Here is a 16,830-nt window from a genome sequence, read left to right as displayed (position 1 = left end):
GTGTAGCTAGATTTTACAAAATTCATCTGTAGTCATATTCAAGAACCTTTTTGCATACAGACCGTATGTGAACAGGGCACAGTCAGCATCTCTTTACTGAGCCTGCATGGTGCAAGAATGTGGCATAATCTCCATTGATACGTTGCCTTTGTCTGGATGCACAGAGGAAATGTAAGTAGGCTTTAAAATGTTCTACAAATGCTGCAAAAAATTTGGGAAAACATGGAGTATAGGAGGTTTATTTTGATGATTATACCAAGGACAGACATTGCATGTGTACTTTCAAAGGAAGACAAACACTAAAACTTTTCCTTTTATTTAAGCAAAAGAGAAAGCAGTGGCCAGAGACTACAGCATCTCTCATGTAAGGCAGAGCAACTTCTTCCTTACAACCTGCTAACACTAACACATCAGTTTAGAGTAGCACTATGGCTCTGAGCCTTCAAACTATTCCATACGCGCCAGCTTCTGTCTTCGCTGAGGCTCTGTACAATCATACGGCTTCAGACCAATGGTGTCAGTAATGTTGTCTGGAGCTATTTTTTAAATGCACTGCATTGTGACAAGTCAGCCTTCTGGTCTCCTAGTATAATCTATCTAGCACATGGAGCATTTAGTTACTTCAGCCATAAATAGATATACATAGCAGGCGCTCTATTTTCTGTCTATTATGTAGACGGATGAACACATTGAAAACATGCCTTAAATAAGCAAAAAACTGCTATTGCTGTTGCTACAACATGCAGAATAGACCTAGTAAAATTAAACCACTGTCTTCTGTGCTTGTCAGTGGCCCTAGAAGTCAACCTTATATGTGCAAAAATAACTACATGTATATGCTTTGCTTAGTCATTAGTTTATCACTTGGTCATTTCCTACGTACGGGCAAGAGGAAACGGTAGCTTAAGGGTCTTATCTGTGGTTTAGACATAAGGTATGCAGGCAAATCGCAAAATTTCAATTTATGAATTTTCACAGCTCTTGTGACAGAGCCACAGGGCCTGCTCATGCAAGCCTTTTTCGATGGCACGTTAAAGCAGGGCTTCACACCCAGTGTGGGCAGGGGTTCCACGCTATCTGTAACGTTCTTAGTCAGCATTTAGTGGAAACCGCAGCTCTGTGCGCAGATGGAAGATGGCTATTAAGAGGCAAGCTACAACTACAGAAGGAACTTTAGCAGGGAGTGATCAAAATCCATGTGTCTGGCTGCAGTGAATCTCTTTGTGAACAACTCGAACTGATTCGATAGAGATACTCAGCAGTGTCAAATTACAGCAGAAGTTTTACAGGCTATATGTCCTTATACTACCTCTCCGCTTAGAAATCCGTGGGTTCTTTTCACTTAGCATATATATGCCAGTCTTTGCAAAAGTAAAAAATATTTTTTGTGTAAAAAAACAAGATAAAATGCACTCTGGGATGTCAGGGCCTTCTTTGACACACCATATCAGAGCTTCAGCAGGATTTTCACTGCAAACTTGAAAGTTCAAGCACAAGGATAGAGTCAAGATCTTTGTTTTATCTTTGTTTATAAAGGATATCACTGTCTTTTCCTCTCATTGAGATTGGACTGGCTTTATACTCCTGTTACTTCATTAGCTCAACTCTACTTGTATGTGGATAAGAAATACCAAAACAAAGTCTCACAGGTTTTACTTGTCTGACTGTAGGAAAATAGGATTTCTGAGATGCCAAAGTTTTATGTGACCTTTGAGCTGTCCTCATTTGGTAGACTATTCTACCAAAATAACCCAGAGCAGCTTTGGCAGGCACTGGGAGACAGCTTACCCTAATTTAGCCATTTGTCCAACTAAAACTTCATGGCCTTCACTACAGCAATTCCATGACATACTGTGGAGTCTAAATTACGTGTCAGTCTGTGCTACGCTGCTATTTTTCTGGGAAACTTTTCTTCAGCTCTCTTGTAGCAGTGTCCGGATCTAAATAACTACAGTGCTATATCTCCCTGCTTGTTCTACTGACTGAGTACATACATATGGTAGAGAATAAAAGTCTTCACCTTGCACAAGATTTTCCAGTACTACAAAAGCTTAAAAGATGTTAACACTGAATTTGACAGGAAATGAAATCTGTTTGTGCATGAGCAGTATTTAAATGTGAAGCTAAAGCTTATACTTAATTTTAAAAGCATCACAGATTTCATCTGAAGTTTTTGATTTGACTATCCCTAGCAGTAAAGCTTTTCCACTTTCTGGCAAATGTAAAGGAATAAAGTCACATGGATGCTAGTCATACTATTTCAGGCACTTGTGAAGGGAATTACACTGATAAATCAAATAGAAAAGATTTAAGAGAAACAAAAATCAGACTACCATTCACTCTCACCTCTTTGTTACTATCTTTCATTACCCCTATTTTGTGCAACATCTATTGATTTTCAAGGGTCCATACTAATTTTTACTTCGACACTGCTTAGACACGTTTGCAAAATTTGTATAATCTGAATAAACTAAAACTCTGAAAGTGAAGTTTGTTCACTGTAAAAATATGTATATAAATTTATTTATTTGGCCTCTGAAGGGGTCTGGTAGTACAAAGCAGAAAGCACAAGCTCCCAGCAGAAGGAAGCTCCACCCTCTTGAGAGGAGGAGGCCAACCTGATATTCAGGGCTGGGTATTCACTGTAGCTTAGCCAGTGTCATGATGAAGCACCCATCTCTAAGGAGACCAGATGGTTCTTCATGCAGTCAGAGTGATACTGCTACGTGATGCGAGAAGGAGCTCCCCTTCCAGCTGTGGTAGTAGCTGTGACAGCGCTGACTCCACACGGACTGCTGGGGACAGGGTGAGGGGATTCATCTGCCTAAATACAAGCAGCTATAGAGTATCCTGCCTTGCAAGCATGTTCTGCTCCAGAAGAATAAGTGTCTCCTGTAGGACCTGTATCATATCTCACAGCCCCAAATGGATGTTTTAGGCAGCTCAGTGTGTTTCAAAAGGCACTAGAAGTCTGTTTTTAGGCAACTGAATCCCATTCCTAATTATCACCACATAAACAGTTCTGATTCTGGCCTAATCCTAATCATAAGTCTAACATGGGACAGTTACAAACCAGAAAAATGTAAATTACAAAGTGATGCTAGAAAGGCACTGCTTGTGAAAAGGTCACACTGATGATTAAATAAGATCTGGAAAACTATCCACGTTTGCAATATGTCTACAGGTTTCTCTGCCACCTGTATGATAATTAGCAATACATTTGCAGGAACAATGTTTTGTTGCAATACAGGGCTAATACAATCACCCTTGCTATTTAAAGACAATCATCTCTCCACAGCGTGCAAGTGTCCTAATTGATTACATTCTGACAACATCTTTCCTCTCACAACTATTATATATGCTCCCAGGAGGTTCTCTTTTTCATGATCTAAACTTCTGATATCTGATTTTCTGTTCCCTCCCACCTGGGCCCACAATGACCCTCACTATAACTAAAAACAAAGGAAACCTAGGTGTCTGGAGGGAGAATTTCTATTTTCTTTACTGTCCTTAAATGTAAATAACTAGATCAGAAACTGAGGAACATGACACCAGAAGAATTACCTACAATTCCTGCTAATGTAATGGCTTCTCTTCCACTGAAGCAAAAGGGGTTTTACTGCTGGTTTCAATGGGACAAGACTAGGTTGTAATGGGAGTGTGGGAATTTATACCAAATGCTTTCCAGCTTTGTGTCCCAGTCTTATTTAGAATCATTTTGTGAGAAAGAATGTTGCTAACCACATATATATATATATGTATATTATATATAAACATATATATAATGTATAGGTAAAAAGTTAAGAAGATGGAACATATTCAAAACTACCTTGTTTTCAAACCAATGATCTATTCTGAAATTTAGGAACGTCATCTGGAGAAGTTTCACATACAAAAAGTCTGTATAGGAACACAGTGAACTTAAATTTTGAGAATGATGATCTAAAAGTAATTCAAAAGTAGACATTTTTGAAAAGTGTTAATCTATTTGTAATATTTAAAGACATATATCATAAAACTTTAGGGAGCAGACTCATTCAAGAGTTTGAAGAGTAGTTTTCAAATATATCCTGCACAGTTTAAATATAAAATAAAAGTATATTTTCCAGAAATTGTTCTTCTTACTGCTGAGAACAGTGATCTGAAGTTTAGGCTACTGACTACAGTTCTGTGCTTTCAGTGCCACACAAACTGTAGTCATAATTCATCCCTTTATAGTGAAGACTTGAATGCAGAGAATATCCAAGCTTTTATTTGCAAAACATGAAATTCAAAAAAAAGGGATAATGTCTATTTCAACAGTACACTCATGCCTATTAACATCTGATAATTAAAGGAATACTGTGCAATTTGATTGTACATTTACAATAGTTAACCTACCTTGTATTTTTTCTCTGTTGAAACTGCAGTAGTGTAATTCATGCTTCTGTTTCCTCCTCTGTGTTGTTAAAAGTACTACTCATTGTAAAAGAAGAAGCAAAAGAAATTAAGATGAAGCTAAAATAAAAAAAATATTTTGAAAAACTAACTGGCTAGGATGTCTTTAAGGTTTTAGAACGTAAGTCTTTCTGTAGGTATTTACAACATGCACTGTACTTTATAGGAGACCATTAATTCTAATATGTATATCATTTAAAAAGCCCTTTACATCCTTAACTTTGAAAAAACTATCAGTAGTAATAATGTTTAAAGGTGACATTTTCAAAAATCCACAAGGTTTCTATATGTAGAAGTATCTCCAGACACTTTTATCGCTAGAACATAGTCAGTAACCGGAGCGCATGGTGAAAATTTATTGCACTCTTAATCTATATGTTCAGCTCCTACCTCTTGTTATCCCACCACAGATTCAACCAATATGATAATAGCAAGTTATAGATAAAAATATTGCATGAATATGATAATTTCATGGTTGTTGTATGCTTACCATCTTTGTTTCAAATTTTATATAAAGAAAAAAGTGACAGAATTAACATGCTCTTACTTAGAATGCAATATTTTTAATTAATAGTTGAGTTAAAGAGAACCTTCATTAGTAGCCTAGGGCATATTATACACAAGTGAGCCACTCTGAGTCTCTTTAGCACAAAAGGGAACTTCTTCACTTGTCCAATTTTTTATTGGTTCATCTGGGGAGGAAATTCCAAGACTCTCTCAATATTGTTTGGGTTCCCAATATGTGTTCTAGGATTCCTCTTTGAAAGTTTTATAAAAGTCTTTATTTCACCCCAGAGTAGACCAGAAAAAAGTGAGCTCTCATTAGGTTTTTTATTATGGCATGAATAATATATGCTATGTAATTGCATATAGTTCACCTGACCTGCCCCTTCATCCAAGTGAACTAGCACAAAGAAAAGTCTTCATAACCGTTTTAAAATCTTCTGAGAAATATATAAAAATATTTTAGAGATAGATCCCATTAAATAACAGGATAATAAAAGTAATACGAGAAGGACTATGGAAAAGATTACCCAACGGGTAGTATGTTGAGTGATTCTTACAGGTCATGGCACTCAGTTAGGTAAGCTTAGATAAATAAGATACAAGGTGTGACTGAGCAAACACACCTCCTTCTACAGCAGCATTACCCATTCTGGCTGCTTATTACTCAACTTTTTGCATCAAATTAAAACTGAATCATTGCTGTGTATATGGCGTACTATAGCCTTCCGTTTGTTCAGGGAGGTTCAAGAAAGCACTTTCGAAGTGCTGTGGAGATAAATACATATCAATAACAATATCATTGGACTACTAACCCAGCTTTAATGAAAAATCCTTCCTGGGACTCTCTTCTTGTTTTTTCAGAATCTCAAACGCACACAGTGAATTTGGAGTGCGGAAGAAAAGCATATGTGGCCTGGAAAAGGTAGGCAAAACAACTGCAAAACCTCAATTTTTGGGAGCCAAATTCTGGTTCCAAGCATTAGAATGACAACAGCCATCCCCCCAAAGTAGCCATATACAAATGTCCTAAAAAGTTACCTGGAGCATGCCTTATTTTTTTCAAGTTAACCAGCAGCGGCAGCCTTGCACGCTATGTAGAAGACAGCATCCAGCAAGCCGAGTATCTGCACCAGAATACTTTGTGTGATGACAAGGGCACTGGGCAAAGCATATGGACAGTCTTCCCTGACTTGCCCTCGAAAGATCCTCCTTTGCTCCAGCTACCACAGATTTCCAGGCAGAATTTCCTTTTGCTGGTTCCTCCTCCTGAGCATACCTCGTGGCTATCCGCACACACAGTATAAGCTTAATTTGACTTACACTACTACAACCCATTCCAGTTTGTTCATATTTCTTGTAGAGGGTTTATGACCTGAGAAGGGTTGCAACATGCTTTCAACAGGACCCTAGAGCACTTATCAGCTCTCTATTTTTATTGCAAATAATTATATGGAATTGGGATCATGAAATTATTTTGGTTGATGAAACAAATACATCTGAGAATCAAGTTTACTGCTATTTCTGAGAAAAACAGGCAAAATACTGCTATCACCACAGGTAAGGTTGGTAATTACCACTATTCTGCTTATCAATATCAAAAGTTAAGGGCAGAGAAGGCAAGGCTCCTAGGTTGGTCAAGTTCTTGTTCTACAGAAGATTGTCAGGATACTGATACTACAACCTGCCCTCTACGGATGGCAGCGAGCAAAGATTACAAAAGCAGTAAGGAAAATTATAAGGAGACCTCTGTCTGCTGAGATTCTACAGTCAGCCATTGCAGACCTTAAAACCCGCGATAGGGGTCAACAACATGCGAGTGAGATGGGCATACGCTGAGCCGGTGAGTAGGCCCTTTCATAGCATAGCGCATTGCCTGTTTGGGCTGGGTTGTAACTGAGGTTTGCTAGGTGTGCTGCAAGCTCAGGAAGTGCAATTTGCACCTTCTCGTGACAGAAACTGAATGAGTCAGATCTTTAAACTTCAATTTTAGCTTTGCTTCTGCCTCCTCATTGTTCTGACTAGTGTGATGTTATCATCGGCAGCTAAGTAAGGTAAAAAACAGCTGAACACACCGCACAGCCTCTAGGTTAAAGCACAGCCAGGCTCACGCTGCTGTCAAGGCTAGAACACCCACAGATTTCAATGGAGCAGCTGCAGTCTGATCTAGCTAACTGTAAGAAAATGAATTATTAACTGTACTAAAAACCACATACAGATACCTTTAACAATACACTGTACTGCTACCAAAGCATCTCAATTTTTAGGTGTTAAATTTGAAATATCTTAAAGAGGACAGAATTTCAGAAAGGACTAAGTAGATAGATATAAGACTTCCAAAATATTAGAAGACTTATAAGCTCGCAAAACAAGAGAGTTAAGATAGCTAGCAACTTGAAATGGAGACCTAGATCTCTAAACATAAGAAAAACAACCAAATTAAATAAATATCTCCAGAAAAAAATCTATATCGTTTACATCCCAGATGTGCACGTTGCCGGATTAGCGTCCTAAGTGTTAACTGGTTATGGACTTGATCTTTGCTAAATAGGCAATAATGAGACCTCTACCTTTTAGGAAACTCCATGAAAGACTTATTGGCAATTTTTAGAGTCAGTGCATATATTTGCAGATTCTAGTCTTCTTTCCAGTTTATCCTATTTACTATAAACAAAGTATTTCATAAAACATTTTCTATCAATGGGTAGGGCTTTTGTTGTTTTTTTTTCCTATTTATTAATGAACTTTAATTAGTGATGAATGAAACTGAGGGTGAAATTAGTTAAAATAATTTCGTATCTGAACGATTTAGTAACTGTTTTCTTTCACTGCGCTCTCCGCTGAAACCAAGACTTGGCAGTCTGCTGATGAGCGTTCTCTGTACCGTTCGTGCGCAAGTCAGAACCCTGGCCTGACAAGTGATGCTGTAAGAACGGTTACCTAAAACTGCCTGGAGCGCTCTGGCAGAGTCAGGCCATGGGACTCTGTCCTAACTTTGTAGATGGTAAGGAAGGCTTGCAGTTGGCTAGTCACAGAATAAAACTGGCTCTGTTTCCATAGCTGCTGAAACTGCAGAAACTGAAGACCTCATCATGAAGTAATGTTTACTAGTTAGCTCAACAAGTTTTTTGTCAAAAAGCGACGCCAAGGTGAGACCTAGAATCTTCCCCACCTCCTCAGAAGAACTGCAGGGAGAAAGACCAAGATAATTTACTTTAACATGGGGGCCAGACATACACTCTCTCTACTGTATTCTCTGCTCTCAGAACACTGCAGCTGACAGCGAGGAATCCTCCTCTCTAACTGATGTAGGCACATTTCAATAAATATTCACGCTATGGGCAACTTTCAGAGCCTGATGTGAACACCAGAGCTTTAAAAGTTTGCTACACATAATTTGTAACCTCCTCAAAGGCCCAGGATGATCAGGCCTGGCGGCCTGACCAAGACTACCCGCTTTTTGGTTCAAAGAGTCACTAAAATGGGGTCAGGGACTTACTCATTATTCCCAGTCTTCTCAGTTGTCCACTTTAGGTGTTTCTGCTGACTTCTCTGTGATGTAAATATCGCTATTTGTAAAACAATATGATATTTATAATGATTTCTAAAGCGCTTTGAATTATGCATATGAAAGCCATTAAACAAGCATTAACAGCTCTTATTTAATGCAATAGACTTTTCTAAAATTCCGGGGATCTAGAATAACTATTTGTTGAATGATACAGCCACTTTTTTATGATGACTTTACTTAAATTGCATATTAAAACTTAAGTAAATTGTCAGAAGCCTTAAGGTAAACTAATACAGGAATTAAAAATATATTTTAAATCTAATTCACCTCTTTTGACTTCGGAAGGATTTTGATTAAAAGTAGTGCTAAAAATAGTTGAATTATACATCCTTGCCAAATAATCTAATAACCACTTTCAGAAACCATTATGTGGCTGATTCTGGTACCAATTGCTCTCATTCCACTAATTTAATAAGCATTACTCCTGATTTACATCTGACAAAAGAGTCACATCTGCATGTGATGTACAGGCAGCTTTTTCTGTCCATGCCAAAAGAAAGTCGAATATGTACCAAATGCTAGCATACACAAAAGAAAGAAACAGATGTAAAATTATTTAACTATAGGACTCTGCAGCATCAATTTCTCTACTAACTATTTGACCGCTAGTAAATACCAGTGTGTTGCCAAGGGCTGCATGGCTGCAGACTGCAGCGGCAGGCACTCAGAAAAGACAGCTATTGTTTTTCCAGAGTGATTGCTGTTTTCATTTTGTTCTGTGTTTGTTTCGCCGTGTGGAACAGCACCCCCTGGTGCGACAAGGCGGCCACTCTCCATTTCAACCTCATTTTCACCTTGCTTCATGAAATGTCTGTTTTTGGAGGGTTTTGCATTTGCAGGAACCAGCAGAGAAAGCGCTCAGCACCGTGACAAAGGACGAAAAACTCTTGACTTTTAGAGGGAAATATCTCCACCTGGGAAAAGCAGTAACTAGAGGGGCAGAAACCTTATTATTTTAATGGATGCTAGAATTTTGTGGTGACTGTGCCTTCCAGGAAGCCTCATTAATACCAGTTGTAGCTTCTCATTAGATTCTCATTACATTTCTGTTAAGAAATTAATTAAAAATACAAACACAGATAACTGTGAGGTCACTAACAAAATGAGCTGAATAAAGCATATGTCTTTCTTTTTAAAGAAAACCTTGAGAAGTGGATCCGCAATATTTAATCTTGAAAACGGAGATAAGGCACCCAAAAATGGGAAGAGGCTGAAATAACCATCATCTGCAAGTCAGGAACACATTAATCTGGGGAAAAAGCTTTTTGTAACGTAAACAAAGGAGGCCAGTGCTTCCAGAATGAAGCTTCTGCAAGAGTTCAGCAAGAAACTCCTTTCTTAACTCATTTTTTAAAAAGCATTACAATGACATCTGCGTTGCCTCTTAAGGCAACTCCAAAGATAATCAACTGATTTCAATTAGAGAATATTTAAGAGTTTCTCTTTTCTTTTTTCTTCTTTTGTGGGTGGGTAACACTTCTGCTGTAGCAGTCAGCAGCAGAAGGGAGGCCATCTCCAAGCATCTGCTTTTAAAACTAGCAAGGAGCAGTAGCTGGAGGCTCCATTTTGAAATCTGAGAGAAGTAACAACTTGGTTTGACTGCCCCAGCAGCCAGCGCTGTTTCCCTCACAAACTGATTATCTTTATTACCTTCTTTATTACGCTAAAGGGAAAGGAACGTAGCACTTGGGAGAGCACATTACCAACGAACGCGGTGGCTGCGCGTGCTCCTGGCCGGCAGCCTGCTACTTCTCACTCCCCACCTGATGGTGCAAACAGCCAGTGGACAACTGTCCCTTTCGCGCTTTGCTTCCTGCTTTTTGTGCTCTCACCCTCCCTGAAGCGCTGCCCGACCTCCGCAGCTGCTGTCGGCGGTTCGTCAGACCCCAAAGCGGAGGTGCCTTCCAGCAAGCCCGTCTCTAACGTGGACGAAAGGGCAGCGCTGCTGCGGAGGCCGCAGGAGCCACTCTCCGACGTCCCCACCCCTGTTACCGCCACTATTCCTGCTGGGACGCAGACGCCGTCAGGAGGTGACCCTGGCATTTGTCCCACCGTCTCTTCTGTACCAGCTCCTGCCACGCCGTTTCACCCTGCGCTTTAACTTTCTGCGCTGCCGACAGCGCTTGCAGCTCCAGGGACTCGTTGCACCACAGGGCTGTGCTCAGGCCTGGGAGTCACTGCCGTTGTACAAGAAAGTAAGTTTTTCTCTTCTTGGCACACGGTAAGAGATCCACTTTCTGCTGGTACTCGACTGAGACGGTGGCAACCCAGAACTGTCTCCCAACACTTGTTGAATAGTTGTGTTACCCTTTAGTCACAGAGAAAGAACAGCACGCGCACAAACAAATCAACCAAAACACACACAGTGACACGCTCGGTGCAAAACGGCGACCGCGGGTGGTACAAGCCCCTCTCCCTAAAAAATGAAGACGGTGGAGGTAAGCACAAGCACATCTCCTTTCAAATTCCCTTGTCCTGGCAGCTTCTCCACCTACCTATGGGAAGTTTTGCACAGCAACAGGGAAGAAAAACAAAAATATTAAGACAAAAAGTGAGATAATAAACCCACAAAATAGAAAAATAGGTTAAAGGGATGCTCAGGAGCAGAATAAGAAAAGAAAACCTTCCACTGAAAATGGTAACAGGAATGTAGGCTAGAAACAATAGTCTCTTAATTATATGTTGGAAACTAGAAGTCTGGTAATTATTGGCATATTCTGGAAGTTTAATCAGTAATACACAAAAAATATTTTCCACTACTCTTATTATGTACCTTATACCTAATAGCTTATATCTTATTACTTAGTTTGGTAAATCATTGCTTACATAAGCAGTCTGCGTTCTGAGCAAAGTGCTCAGAAGATGTTTATGAAGTTTTTTTTTAAATTTTTTTGGAGTCTGAAGCAAATCAGTAGATCATAACAAACCCTAATTTTGAGAAAAACATGGATACACACTGGATCCAAGTGTTGTAGCAACCTCCTTTTTCTCTTAATGTGAACAACACAAATGCTGGAAACACTTGGATTAAAATAAAAAGCCCATGCTTTTTATATCAAGGATCAATCAAGCAAATACCAACATGCAAGCTTAATTCCTGCACTCCTGTGTTCACATTAAGCATACTGTATTTTACTTTTGAAATTAGGGTTTCTTTTTATCCTAACTGCTGGGCCTTTATTGTTATTTTAAACATGTACGTTCCCATCTGTAAATATTTTATGTGCATATATATTTTACAAATCATATCATTAAGGTTCACTTCTAAAACCAGTGCGCTTGCAGAAAAAACATTGCTATGAAAATATCTCTTATTATGATATACTACTTAATATAACACACCACATATTATACATTTAAACACAAATCATGATATATTCTTATTTGGAAATTCTTATTTGTATTACTTACATATCGCAAAAAGGGAAAGAAAGCTATTTTATTATCATCCAGTAGAGGGAGTGAGAGCATCTTTTGTTGCTAGGCAGATTCTGAAAACAATCAGAGACCACATCCTATAAAGTAATAATATCAAATTTGAAAAAAAGAACAAGTTAATACATTATATTAGCAAATATGAAGCAATTTCTAAAATTTAAAAGCCCCAAAATCAAAAATTTCACCTCTGCTAGATTACTTGCTGTGTTCCTCATGACTGAACAATGAACACAGGTTATTTAACTTCATGTCCGTGTACAATTGAGTTTCGATTAATTTATTTTTTTCTTCCATTCACAATGCTGATTTCTTCAGACAAGGAAGTTAACGTTTCAATAAAAAAGTCTAAAATAAATAGCAAAAGTAACAGAAATGGTAAAATTTTTTCAAAAAATTACTAATTTGACAATGCAACAAAGTAGCCTATATTGTACTGCCCTGTGGAAGGGAAACAGGGAATCAGTCTCACTGGTGCCACGGGATTTCCACTGCTTGTTTAGGAATCAAAGCACGAATTCAGGCCTTACACCCCAAAGCTCACCCTGTTATCTCAAAAGAAGTCTTATTGCCCCAAAGACAGTTAGACCATAACTGTTCCAAATCTGGAAACACTTCCTTTCCGTATAAAAAACCCCATGATCCAGATCACGATATCCACACGAATAATCTCTCACTTCTGTTTGTATGGGATTTTGTTCTTGCTGGTTTGCAGTTCGTCACATTGTGAGAAAACCCAAGATAGTCATCTGTGTGCCACGCGCAGCATGTAAGAACTGCTCCAGGTCACAAAAGCATGAGACACTCCGTCTACTTGAGAGCTACTGGAGAAGGCTAAGTTTCTGATGTATATAACGCCTTTTTGGAAGCAGGCACCCGATGCCCAGTATCTGTGGGGCTACCACTGAAGGCAGAGAATCAAAAGTTGATAGCCCCCCAAAACATTGACTTCACTCGAGGCTCATTGGAGAAAGGTCCCTGAGAAGGGTTAAGGAGAAATGTGCTGTGGGTTTCATATGTACATCGGCACAGTAATCATGTAGCACTGCAAGTGTGATTGACTTGGAAAAGCTGCAAATGTTTATGCTGGGAAATGGACAAACTAAGCACAAGGCAACAATTGTCTATTTTGTGCTTTTATCAGTTTCAAAGGAACCCTTCTATTTACCGGTCAAGATGTAAAACCAACAAAGAAACGGAACTCAGTCCTTACTTCCTTCCTTATTATGAATGTTTGAGCTTACTTCTGAAATTTATAACATGCTAACAAATAAATATATTCAATTCTGTACTCCTATTTGAATTTATTTTCATTTTCTAAAGAACTAGAAGCAGTTTAATAAAGACGGAAAAACAGTTGTCCAAGGAGTATTGTCTTTTCCTCTATCAGGGAAAAAGATAGCCATTGAAAATATAAGTGCTAAGTGCTATATGAACAGAAATAAAAAAAGAAAAAAAGAAGAAGTGACATTAAAACACGTCTTGAGATGGAGGCAATGAATCTACCCCAGACAGATGACATCAGCTTTTGTACAGATAGGTCTGGTTGAACTCTCACAGCGACTGTCGCTGAACGTCTGCGTTGTGTCTTGCCGTGGCACGGATCAGTCGTGCTCTGGCCCTTCGAACCCACCAGCGCAGATCAGGAGAGCAGAAAGCCGAGGAACCCCTAGCAGCTTCCTGCTACCTGAAAATATATCTGCTTCAAGTACTGGTGCAGGTGACCTTAGGAGATTTGACCTGCAAATAGCCCCCTGTAGTTTAGCTGTGAACTGAGTAAGTTACCTACTATAGTGTAGCTAAAGTGTTTACAGCTCTCATTCCAGTAGAGGACAAGGTATCTCTCCTGTCTGCGTCTCTGATCATGTTTACTTCCTCTGTTCTCATGAATTTTCTATTGTTGCAGTTTTTGTGGCAAAAGAATACCTTTTCTGAAAAGATATTATTGCTTGAGGATTTTATAAGCTTCAAGTCATTAAAATGTTAATGTTAGCATTTCATAAAAGCTGTCGTATTTCATGATCTGTTTATCAACAAGTGCAACACTGGCATTAGTGCTCTAGGGAATAAAAAGTAACAGAAAAAAATTACACAACTCAAATCCACCTCACAACAGCTCAGAGTTTACCAGCATAATGTTTCATATATTTTCAAACTGTTTACGTATCGGGCAATTCTTTTGACTTAAGAGCCTATCAAGATAAGAATAAAGCGAATTATGGAGTGAAGTGAGTAACTTACTTAGAACAGTTAATCTACAGTGAGAACAAATTTATTGGTACAGACAAAAGAATATGCAAAATACTTACTTCATACCATACTAGAGTAAAATGAATTTCAAGAGTGAAAATTTGGAAAGCTACTGCACACAGATTCATACTATGATTTGAATGCTACAGACCGAAGGACTAATCCCTGGCACCAGTGAAATCAAGACTTTTATTGACTAGTTGAATGCTAGATTTGACCTTACTGGAATATATTTGCAACTGGTGCTACCCATGAGCAAGTCATACAGCTCTCACAGAATACTGTGAGGTATTTTATAACACAGAGGTTTGACCCAGAAGAGGAAGTAACTATGCGCGCAACAGTGAATGAAGGCGGAAGGCCTTTGAGTTCTGCCTGCTGTTAGGGTACTTGTGAAGTTTAACCTCCGGCAACCACACCCTTCTGCTAACATGTTTTCAGCAAGAAGAGGGAGAGAGATACCAGCATGTGCAAAACATGTTAGTGTTAACAACAGCACTCACAACTAATAGGATTTTTTTGATAAGATGATTGTTTATTTTACCTACTCAAAATGCAACTTTGACTGCTAATGAAGACAGCTGAAACTAAAAAAAAAAAAAAAAAAAAGGCGAGAACACTGCACAAAAAGAAATGTAAGCCCTTCCTGTAAAGAACTCTGGCAGAGCAAGGAACGCTCTGAACACTCGCTGGGCTTCAAGGCATGTCCACACTAGTAACTGGCTGCAGATCACACATACATAAAGTGATTTCTGAAAACTTTTGCTGAGAGCACATTGCATACTATACTGTTTTCCAGTGATCAACATACTTGTCTTGTATCTTCTTGGACACACAGAAAACTTACGTATTTAAGAGTCTGGCAGTCAAGTTAGACATCAGCTAGCTGTTGCCTTATTGTGGCAATTCTCTTGCCAATCCACATCCTTGGATCTCTCACCTAGTGCGCTGTGGGACACTATAAAAAGTGGATGGAGCCTGGGGAAAAGCACAGATTACACTGTTTTATTCGATCTGCCTTTGTGTTGTAAGCGAGTGCCATTTGCCCTGTGCTGTGACTTCTGAACTAGGGAATTGACTATCAAGAGTAGCAGAAGAGCCATTTTCCCACAGCCTTATCTGCAATGAGCCCTGGAAACCTGGGCTTGCTGCAACTGCTGCTCCTGAAGGACTTAAAAGTATGTGGGTGACAACAGTTCAATTCAGCAGCAGAAGCCAGCTACTCCTGCCCAGCCTGATGTCCCCCTGCCAGCTCCCTAGGCTCCTTCTCCAGGTCAGTGTCCCTTTCCCACTGCTTCCCCCTTCCTTTCTTGCCACACTCCCCCTTCCCATGGCAGGAGGAAATCCACATTTGCTATAGCTATTCCACATTTGCTATTGCTATTCCACATTTGGAATAGCAATATTCAGTTTTGCTGGGGAATCTCTGGTGTGAATCTGAGTATGACATTTGATCAATAGGAATCCTGTTCTGAGGCAGGACTGTTTCTCTTTTCAGCATCCCCATCTGCTGAGGACCATCCTTTTGCCTTTTTAACACACTTCAGGAAGCTTTCTCCCGCATCTTTCTCAGGATATAGGCAAGATTTTTTTGGACATGATGTCCCTGAAGAATCTAAGAAAATTGGACACTCTCCTGTTCACTCCTATATCTGTAGCTGCTGTAATGCGTCAGCTCTTGGGGAGGGAAGAAAGAGAAAAGACAACTAATTAATGTCAGAATGTTAATTTCCATGCCAGCAATGATAAAATGTTGCTTTTCTTCCACTTTGGAATTCCATTCCCATGATCTACACTCAGTCTTGAGTGAACTTGAAGATAGCAGGATGGTTCACAGTCTTTCCCACTTGGGTAAGATTCTGCAGCTATCATCTGAGGAGGCAAGGGGGATTGCTGAAAGAGTTCATGCCCTCCTGGTGTATTCTTTGAGAATGTTGCACTGCGGGAAATCCTCAAAAGATGCCAAGGATTCTCTTCAGAAAGGCAGTAGGAAAGACAAGAAAATATGCAAGAGTTCTGTTTGACAGGCTGGAGCCCCTGTAATGAAGGGGAGCCACAAGCTTTTGGGGCATAAGAAAACTATACTACAGTGCAATCTCCGTACCAAGTGAAAATATTAACTCTATCTTGTTTTCTCTTTTAAAAAACTCAAGCCCAACATGAAATGCCCTTCAAAATATACCAAATTATCCAGTAACTCTTTTGGGCAACTGAAGGGAAGAGGAGGCGAAATCTTTAAATATCATAAAATATCTTTCTTTTAACAACATCTGTGTAGCAAGGGATAGCCAGTTTATTTGGTGATGCCTAGCACTGGTTAAATGTTCAAGGACTGAACAAAACTGAGAGCATGATGCTTTCTCTTTTCTGTATCTTGAAGCTGCAGTGACCACACTGTTATTTCAAATCTTTATTTCCTTATCAATCACTGCAGTACTACTATTTCATGGGAAGTAGAGTGGGGACGTAATGACAGAGTCTTAGGAAAGAGAGTCATCAGCACTGCAGCAGTAGTGTGGGAGAAGTGCTGGGAAGCTAAATCAGCGCTTTATATTTTCATCAATACACATTTTCAAAGGGCTGAAAGCAGTCTGTACGCTCTCCAGCACAGCTGCCATTTTGAGCAACAGGGG

The sequence above is a fragment of the Struthio camelus genome, chromosome 9 (assembly GCF_040807025.1).
Source record: "Struthio camelus isolate bStrCam1 chromosome 9, bStrCam1.hap1, whole genome shotgun sequence".
Taxonomy (NCBI): Eukaryota; Metazoa; Chordata; class Aves; order Struthioniformes; family Struthionidae; genus Struthio; species Struthio camelus.
Note: the sequence above shows the minus strand (reverse complement) of the source record.